The sequence below is a fragment of the Papaver somniferum genome, chromosome 7 (assembly GCF_003573695.1).
Source record: "Papaver somniferum cultivar HN1 chromosome 7, ASM357369v1, whole genome shotgun sequence".
NCBI lineage: Eukaryota > Viridiplantae > Streptophyta > Magnoliopsida > Ranunculales > Papaveraceae > Papaver > Papaver somniferum.
This window is the reverse complement of record NC_039364.1, coordinates 170,133,719-170,143,681: the sequence shown is the minus strand read 5'-3', so window position 1 is coordinate 170,143,681 and position 9,963 is coordinate 170,133,719. Positions and strand designations below refer to the sequence as shown.

General features: G+C 34.7%; 1 long non-coding RNA gene across 5 annotated transcripts; it reads right to left on the bottom strand.

Annotated features, from left to right (window-relative positions):
* Nucleotides 1-305: 305 nt before the first annotated feature.
* LOC113299042 lies at nt 306-3,462 on the bottom strand. 5 transcript variants are annotated; one of them, XR_003334555.1, is made up of 6 exons: nt 3,000-3,456; nt 2,616-2,834; nt 2,323-2,496; nt 2,116-2,194; nt 1,831-2,002; nt 306-833 (listed from the first exon to the last, which is right to left on the bottom strand). It is a non-coding gene; the product is annotated as an uncharacterized LOC113299042 (long non-coding RNA). The 5 variants fall into 5 exon arrangements; XR_003334553.1 differs by having other exon boundaries at nt 2,661-2,834; nt 3,000-3,454; XR_003334554.1 differs by having other exon boundaries at nt 2,323-2,406; nt 2,661-2,834; nt 3,000-3,452.
* Between the last annotated feature and the right edge of the window lie 6,501 nt (nt 3,463-9,963).

Below are 9,963 nucleotides of genomic sequence, written 5' to 3'. Positions count from 1 at the left end.
GTAATCCTTATGACCCCTTATCATCCTATTTTATATGATACCTAATTTGCCCTCGATTTAATTAGTGTTAATCATGATTAACTAAAATAATCATGATTAGTGAATGATTAACTAAACTAATCATCCTACTATTTTTTTTGAAATCAAATTTTTTTTCTTTTGAGTTAGTAGAAGGAGATGGATGATTTTGAAGTACTTTTTTATAAAACTTTGAAAGAAACTGATGAAAAAAATCATGAAAATAGTCAGAAAAAGCCTTGTATACCTCTCCCAATCTCAATTTTGTTGATTCAAATCCTCCGAGATCAAGATCAAAATCTGGATTTTCAATAAGGGTACATTAATTATATACCCCTAATTTTGACATCCAATAAATATACTCTTATCCAATAATAAATATATCGTATCATTTAAAAAAATTATCTAATTAAAAATAGATTACATTAAAACCCTCACCCATAAAATATTTTTCTTTATTTCGATCTATACAACAAATTTCTTTCTCTACCACCACTGTTGGCACCACCACTGTTGGCACCACCACATATCCAGCACCACCTACCAACTGCCACCACCACCGGAACACCACTTCGCCGCCACCACCACCACTGTTGGCACCACCACATATCCAGCACCACCTACCAACTGCCACCACCACCGGAACACCACCACCACCGCTAGTTCACCACCGGTATACCGCCACAACCACCAGTCCACCACCGCCGCGCCGCCGCCAATCCACCATCGTCGCGCCGCCGCCAATCCACCATCGTCGCGCCGCCGCCGCCACCCGCCGCCAGTCTACCACCACCGCTGTTGGTTGTGTCAACTACCTAAGTTGATCCCAAAACAAAATTCAGAAAGAAAAAAAAATAGTGTCAACAACCAAAATTGATTCCAGAAACAAAAATCAGAAAATAAGAAAAAGAAAAATAATAATAACATGGTATGAACAACCAAAGTTGACCCCGAGATTAGAAATTCAAAAAATGTCCAGATTATATAGTGCATCAACAACCAAAATTGGTCCCAAAATCTAGTGTTAACAACCTAAGTTGATACAACAATTAAAATTCAAAAAGTGTTCAGATTATGTACGGTGTCAACAACCAAAGTTGAACCCGAAATATGGTATCAACAACCAAAGTTGATCCCAAAATATGGTATCAACAAACGAAGTTGATACAAAAATTAAAATTCAAAAAATGTTTGGATTATGTATGGTGTCAATAACCAAATTGATCCCAAAATATGGTGTCAACAACTTAAGTTGATGCCCAAAACTAAAAATTCAGAAAATGTTCAGATTATATACGGTGTCAACAACCAAAGTTGATCCTAACTATGGTGTCAACAACCAAAGTTGATCCCAAAAATTGATGTACTAAGATCAGTGAACCTGACGTGAATCGAACACGCATCTCTGACCTAGAGTTGGGTGTGTTACCATTGCACCACAGGTTCAAGGAGTACCTCTAGGTTGCCATGACCAAAGCTACTTTCTCACTATGCGCTGAAATCCGGTTGGTGATCCCAACAGAACTTAGTATCAGGGAGTAATGATTCATCTGCTCCTTCCATTACTCCTGCTAAATTCACTAATACTACTATTACAAAACCACCAGCTCCCCATCTATTGGAATCATGTCATGTTAAACATGCATATTCGAGATAATTATTGATAGATAGGGTCACTATGGCATTACTCAAAAAAAGACATTACCTTTCTCCAGTTTGTATGGCACAATTGCATTTAGATAGTTTCCCAATAAAAACAAAATTAATGAAATAACATATGCATTATTAGAGGTCACAGTCAATAGAAGACACCTTTGTTCATTAGCTCCAACTCCAGACCCCAACCAATTCCACCTCTTCCAGTCCAACTACTTCACTAATACCACCACTTGCGTACACGCTCTCTAGCTCCAACTCCAGTCCCTAACCAATTCCACCTTTTCCATCACCAATATTGAAAATGTTTATGAAGAAATTGACAAGCCTACACATAAGTCAAAAATATAAGGACAGAAAATTGGAACAATGAACTGACAACCAAAAAAAGGTAACGTCCGCAAGCTTAATATGACTCATGCTAAAATAGGAGATATGTACCTGACAGACGAACAACAAGTAGATAGGTTGACACAAGCACAAGGAGAGGAACACAATGACGCAGGACTTGAGTCCCATACTTTGGCATTGAATTTTGTTTACGAATGCAACAGATGATTCAAGATAAGTTTCTCCAACATCTATCTATAATACATAAGGGTATACAAAACAAGAATAAAAAGGAGGAATACAAGGACAAAGATGTACCAGAATCCATGAGTTAAGGATGCCAAGTCCATCTCTGTAATCTCAAGGTAATTTGAGATACCTGAACTTTGTAATCTTTCGCAACTGCTCAATTGAAATAGTACGAAGCATTGAAGTTGATGGTCATAACTCTCAACAACTTAAATCCAATAACATATATATTTACCATAGACACTGTAAGTGATGCAACCATCAACATTATTAGTTTAAGATAGTCATTTGTAAGTGATGAAAGAAACACTCTGATCAAGTGCAAACAACCAAGACTTAGTTTGATGCAGTAAGAGCCTTACTAGAAATGAATTGCAGACCTAAAATTGAGTGTGCAACACTTCTACCTGAAGTTAAATATCGGAAATATAGAGTACATGTTCCATATTACATGTCACCTCCACTATCTCCAATACCTGCTCTAACTACTACAAATCACCACCTCCTCGACCACCCTCTCCAGTACCTGCACCATACTACTATAAATCACCTCCTCCGCCATATTCATATGCCTTACCAACCTGAAAAATTGAAGAGATATGAGCCTTTAGATAAAAAAAATTGAGCGAAATCAGTTGAAATCGAATACAAAAAATTATATGAATGATTAGTTTTTAAGCTTCAAATAAACCAAACATGCACAAATCGATAATTACCAGAAACAAATTCGAAAATCTAATTTCTACCTCTGTCGTTTGGATCTTCAATCGACATTGAAATAACTCTTAGTTTGAGAAGAAGAAGATGAAACTGTTGATGATGACTATGAAGGTCGATCTCGAAAATTTAATTGATTTTAGATGAAGATATCTCCCCCAAAATTTCAAATCACCTCCGAAAATATATCTCTCTCTCAAATGAACCAAAAATAATCAACTGGTTTTCTTGGGTATTAATCTGTTGGCTACTGCACCGGTGGTGGTAGTGGTGATGGCGGAGGCGGTGGTAGTAGCAGAGGTGGTTATGGTGGCAGAGGCGGTGACGGTGGTGGTGGCTGAAAGAGGAGGAGAGACGATTTAATTTCAGATCTGAAAGAGTATTATTAATAAATAAATTAAACGATGATTTTCTCTTTATCAATAATGAAAGGGTATATATGAGATTAAAAATAAGATGATTCGCCTTTCGGAAGTGAGGCGTATAAAAATATGGATGGATAAAGTCATGAAAATGAGGGATATTTATAAAATTTCCACTTTCAATAATTACGGTTGGGATATAATACTCGACCTAACCGTGAATAGTATTTACGATTAGGAATAGAAGGATTCCAAGTAAGAAATAAAGAACTTATAGTCGTAAGCTCTTCCAGGATCACTTGTGTCTGTATTACAGATAGGTTCAAATTACGGCTAGGTTTTTCTAACCGAAACTCATGTTACGGCTTGGGATATCTGGCCGTACTCAACATGTGATTTTTTTCTTATAATCAGAACAAGTTACGGCTAGTTTTTCCTAGCCGTAATTGATAATTTCGGCTGAGAGACCCGGACAATTGTACTACAACGGCTAGAAAAAACTAGCGGAAAGCAGACCTCTGTTTTTTTTCCTGTGATTATCAAAATTACTTACGACGGCTAGGAAATCCTAACCTTGAACAACTAATTACGGTTGGGAAATAAAATCTTCCCAACCGTGTAACTATTCAACGGCTAGAAATTCTATTTTTCTACCCGTAATATGAGATTTACGGTTGGGAAAATAAGAACTCCCAGCCGTAAACAGCTATAAAAACTATTTTTTTTAACCGAATTTAATCGAATTAGATTTCTTAATCATTCACAAGCAAAAATAAATAATGAGTTTCCTTTATTTTTTGTTTTTAGGATCATCAATTTCATCATAATGAAATTATGATCATCATGTTCGTCGTGATTTATGAATGAGAAGAGAAGAAAGAGAAAATAAGAGTTTTGTGATCATCATCATCATGGTGATATCATGATCGTCATCTTCATCATGTTTTGTAAACAAGAAGAATTAGAAGATAATAGTTTTATTTTTATTTTTATGATCATCATGATGAAATCATGATCATCATTTTCATTACATTTGATGAATGAGAAGAGATGGAGAAGGAGAAGATAATTAATTTAGTTTTTTTTGATGAATAGTGTGATTTTGATTTATTTACGTATAAGGGTAAATTGGATTTTTCATATGGATAAGGTCCCGCCTATCCATGGTTTGGTTTTAACTATCATTTTAAGCCCCAAAATCTCTCTCTCCTACAACCCCAACAATAGGATTCTTTTTTTACATCATGAAATAGAAAATATCTTTGAGCTTCTCTCTTTTAAGTAATAGTGGATATTTTGTTTCAAATTTGGTTGCCTTATTTTTGTTTGTATCCTTCCCCTGAATCATGTACACTCCCGCTGTGCGGCCCAAGTAAAGTCTATTTCCTTTCAAATATTGTCTTGGTAGTAGCAGATAGTTAATTTAGCTTAATATATATTTGTAGTGCACTAGACTTGTTAAACACCTCACTATCAACTAGAGATATGAAACCTCGTCAATATTTTCAGAAAACAAATCTTTCACCTGTTTTTACCCTTTCTTTGTCCTGGTCTTTGGACCTTGATCTAAAATCGGTTCGTGTCTGTGACTTTTCCAGGTCACAGATTGACCGATGTTTAACGGATAATTTCTTTGTTATTGAGGCCCTAGAATCGTTGAAAGACAAAAAAACCCGGAGCTCCAGGACATGAAAATATAATTTTGCGTTTTCTTATGTACTTCGGATATGGACCAAGTTACTCTTCTTGCTGCTCTTTAAGAAGGATGTAGGGGGAGCATCTACCTTTCTTAAGTATGATTCCCAAAGACGATCTTAGAATTAGGACTGAGATACAGAATGTCAGTCGAACCTTTGATGCCGAGAACAAAGCCAATAGCATGACGGGCTAAGAAGCAGAGAGGATTAGGTTTGTAAGTCGAACATCAATGGTCAAATTAGATTGCTCCCCCATCAAGATGTGAGTCTGCTCTTAGGATGACATGAGATCAATCAGGGGGCGCCATTTTTTCGCTAAAATTGTTATCAATATCTTGATAGATTTATCACTTGGATTAGAGCTTGCGGTAGATGAAGTAACTGGAAGTAAAGTAAGAGGTGAAACAACTTCATAATAAGGAGAAGGAACCAAGTACACCACCAACTTTTTTGTTTGATATGAGTATGAACATGTGTTGTACTTTTAACAATCAAAATAATAACTCTTAATGCAGAAAAGTGAAAAGCATACAGACAAGAATTTTGTTAACGAGAAAAATTGCACCTGCAGAAAAATCTCGGGACCTCATCAATCTTTTAACACCATACTGTATTAAAGCGTTACATACATTAGCCTACTATCAGATTTCGGAATACAATGTAGTTTAAACTAAATTAACCCTCCAAGAAGTTCAGATATTGTCGTGTTCCTTACATCTCTTGAACCTCGCAAGATTCCACACACTTGATTCCCTTAGCTAACATCCTTTATAGCCTAAGAGTTGCTTCAACCTCAATAAAGACTTTGGATACAAATCTACCTCTAATAGATACGCCTATTTGATTTCCCTTTTGATATGTTTTAATCTAGGTTTGAAAATATGTTTGGAATAAACAAAGTTCAGTGAACCTCACGAATCTGGAATACTTACACTTAGTTAGCTGATAATTCTGGATTACTAACCACATCTCAAGTACAATCCAAACAAATCAAAGAAGAGTTTAAATATCTATCTTGAGGAATCGCAAATTCTGAGATGAAGAGAACTTTGTGATTTCTATCTATCTCGTTCCTGATCCAAGATTACGAAAACCTTAAAAGATCAATAAGAACAAGATCCATACAGTGTTTTAAAAACCAGTCCGGCTGATTGAACCGTCAAACCGGTGAACCGGTAAGAAAAATGATCTGGTTCAACACAAACCCATTAACATGCTAAAAAAACAAAGAACCAGATGACTTGACCGGTCCAACGAGTGACCCTTACGATCTAGTCACCTTTACGAGTGACCCATTAACACAGACCTATTAAACTGGTTAATGGGTCACCCTTACGAATGACCCATTGAGCTGGTTTTTCCAAGTGATCCAGTAATTTTTGAGAAAAAAATTAAAAAATAAAATAAATAAAATCACACGAAGAACAACACAAATCAGATCTATAACAAAAATGAATTACTAATGGAAACTTTAATTTGTCCTAAATCAGATCTCATCACATCACAAAATCAAAAAAAAAAATCTTTGATGGAGAAACAAAAGCCCCAAACGATGAAGTATTTCTCGAGATTGGATTAGGAAAGAAGAGAATAAGTTTTGGTTTTGAATATAGAACATGATTTGTTGAAATTGTTTTCGCTAAGATATTGACTCAGCTACTTTGTGTGCTACTTGTAGTCTTCTACTCGTGTTTTTCTTCCTTTTTGTACCTTCTTTGTTTTTGCTAAGATATCGATATAGAGGCAGAAAGCGAGTGGACAATATATAGGTTAGAGAAAAAGTATGATTGATGTTACTGGAGAGGACCAGAGCCTTGAAGTTTAAACTTAGGTCTTGAATGGCATAAAATGTAAAAAGGTTAATATAATAAGATAATGGTAGTTAAAAATTTAACTAGCCCTCTCAACATCTCATCATATCATGTCCCCTTTTAGTGTATTCAGTGACATCTTTTTCTTTTTATCAGAACACTTGACTCTTGTACTTACAACCCAGTGAACCATTGGTTAAATTAGTTGACCCTGATCCAGTGATTTTATTGGTTTAATGTTCGGTCTGATTTTTAAAACATTGGATTGTGATACCTCAGCTATCATGTAAAAGATAATCTGACGGCCTTCACGAATTCCTAAGGGTCGATTTTTTTAATTTGATGTATTTGACCACCTAGAGTCAAAATTAGCTTTTGGTTCCTTCTGCAAGGTTGTAGAGAGAGTTTTCCAATGAGACCTTGTTCATATGATTTCTATAAATAAATAACTATTTATCAAATAATTAGTGAATACCGGGTTATATATCCATTGATAAAATTATAAGTATTAATTATTTTACTTAGTCAATAACTAGGAAATTATATGATATTGTGCTACAAATATTATGTGAGCCTATTGGCTAGATTTTTAGAGTGCTTACATGATTAATTAGTTCGTATTAACAACAATTGATTACTAGAAGGTTTGAGGGCCAGTGGATTGAAGACTACGAGGTAGACGTGACTTGTCATCAATGAGGTGGGAACTCTTGTAATCATAAGTTCCCTTTTAACTGTGAGCATGTTTGCCGGTAATTGGATGCATATGTTGTGTGGTATGTACTGTTTAGATTATCCATATGTTATGTCTATTTTATGCTGAATAAGGGTTGGACTTCAATACTATTATAGGAGGTTGGATTCACAATATTATTCTTTACATTTTTTTTGTGAGAATCCATTCGTGTGCATATTATGTTTGATTGTAAAATCTTGTATACTTTTATGATAGTTTGCAGAACTATGAGGTGTATGGGAATTTTGTGCAGATGACACTGTTATTTGATATTGAAGTTATTCCGGTGTCGTCTTTAATTTATTAAGAAATTATTGGTTTTTAAAAAATGGTTAAGAAAATGGTTAAGAAAAATAATACTTTTTAGTAATAATACTAATTAGTAAATTTAATATTACATATATGTCTGCTTTTGTCATTTTCTCACTAACTATAGCTAAACCTGATATTTTCCCATTAGAATAAATTTTAGCTTTAGTTTATAGTGTTTGACCATTCAATTGCTTTTTTCTACAGAGCTCGGCACAGTAACGTACATCAACAACCATTCAATTGTTTTTTTTTTTACATAGGTCGGCCCAGTAACGTACATCGGAAAAGCACCTTTGTAAAGTCCGCAACAATACCAAACTAATCCTGAGTACAAAAAATATATTTATTATCATCATTAGTAGAATAATTTATATATTATCATTTTTAATTTGACATTTAATAAAATATTGTCGTGGCAAATTAATATAGTATTTATTATGAAGAATTATGGAACCTTAATGACATGATAAATTTTGTCCGTTAAATGCATTTTAAATCCCAATCACAACTATCACTTATAACAAACGATTACATTCCTAACTAAATTTATCTCTTGTGAGGACAAATCTGAACCACCACTTACATAGAAAAAACTATCCAAACTGTGCTTTATATTTTTGATGATAATAATAAGAAAGTGAAGTAGCAAAGTATTAGTATTGATTTTGCTTAATGGGATTGCATAAACAAAACATAAACTGTTCCATTATATGAGTTACCGGAAGATCCATGTTTCTTGTACTTGTTCCTTAAATTAGTGGTTATTTATTTGTGTATAGGGCTTAACCCATGCCGAAACTAATATCTACTGATAATATTAAATTAGTGATTCATTCGACCTCCGCCACCGCTTCCACAACCTACTATCGCAACTAATATCAATTGACATTGTTTCTGTTTTTATCAAAATTATTTATTAATAGAAATTCAAATTTATTACTTTAATTAAGAGAAATATTTATTTATAAAAAAAGGAATTTTACACATTGTTGACGGGCAAACATTATTTATTATGTTTAATAGATTATTTATTATGAGCAATGAGCAGTGTTGTCCCGCACAGCTGCGCGGGACTGATTAATAAGCAAGCATGTTATTAAGCGTTGGATCACCTCACCAAATGTTGGATTAACATTAGTTAAGCTTTTCTCGGTATACTACAGCTGGCATGTTTCTGTAATTTAAATACGGCCCTTTTCAGTTTTATTTATTTTATACCACGTCCTTTTCGTTGTTAGACCGGAATCCTAGCACCCTCATCTTCACCCAGAGTGGGCCACTGAACTTTGTTCTTTCTAAATGGAAAATACGGAGCAGGTTTTGAGTACTGGTTATCTTTTGTGAGAGCCAACTGAAAAACTTCAATGAAAGAAGTCCACCATGCACCCTTATAGCCTTCAGGAATGATCAAGTAATGGGGTTTCTCACTTTGATCCCTTCTCAATCGGAGAGCTCTCCAGTATGTGGTCTCCTTGAGTTTCTAAACCTCACACCAGCTTCCTGGACAGTTCGTATTGGAATCCAAGCATCAATTGAAAACCCTCTTGATTTCTCAATAATACGAACATAAACCTCTATGTGATTCCAAAAAGTTGATAACTCATAGGATTTGTTCTCTATTTGAGAAAAATTTTGAGCCATTTATCACCGATAGCAAAATTGATACGGAACGCTATTAGGATCTCACTTCGAAAATTCTCCCTCATAACTCATATCCTACTGATTCCTTAATGCCTCTCATACCAAAAGAAAAAAAGAAAAAAAAAAAACTTTCATACAACCCTCAATTCAAGTAACTGGGTAGGAATTTTTTTTGTTGGAGAAATCACAATATCACTCCTAGTTACAGTTCATCGGAATCCATTTTCCCCAAATCTCAACCCTGCCCTTAATTGAGAACTCTTGGGTTTTGATGAAAACAGCAGATTGTGATACTGATTCGGGGATAGTAAAGAACAGTACTACTGGTGAGATAGTAAACTCGGTTTTGCAAGATGAGTTTTTTCATAAGAACAGTACTACTTTAGAGATATTAATGTGGACAATTATTAGCTGGATTCTCCTTCATCATACCA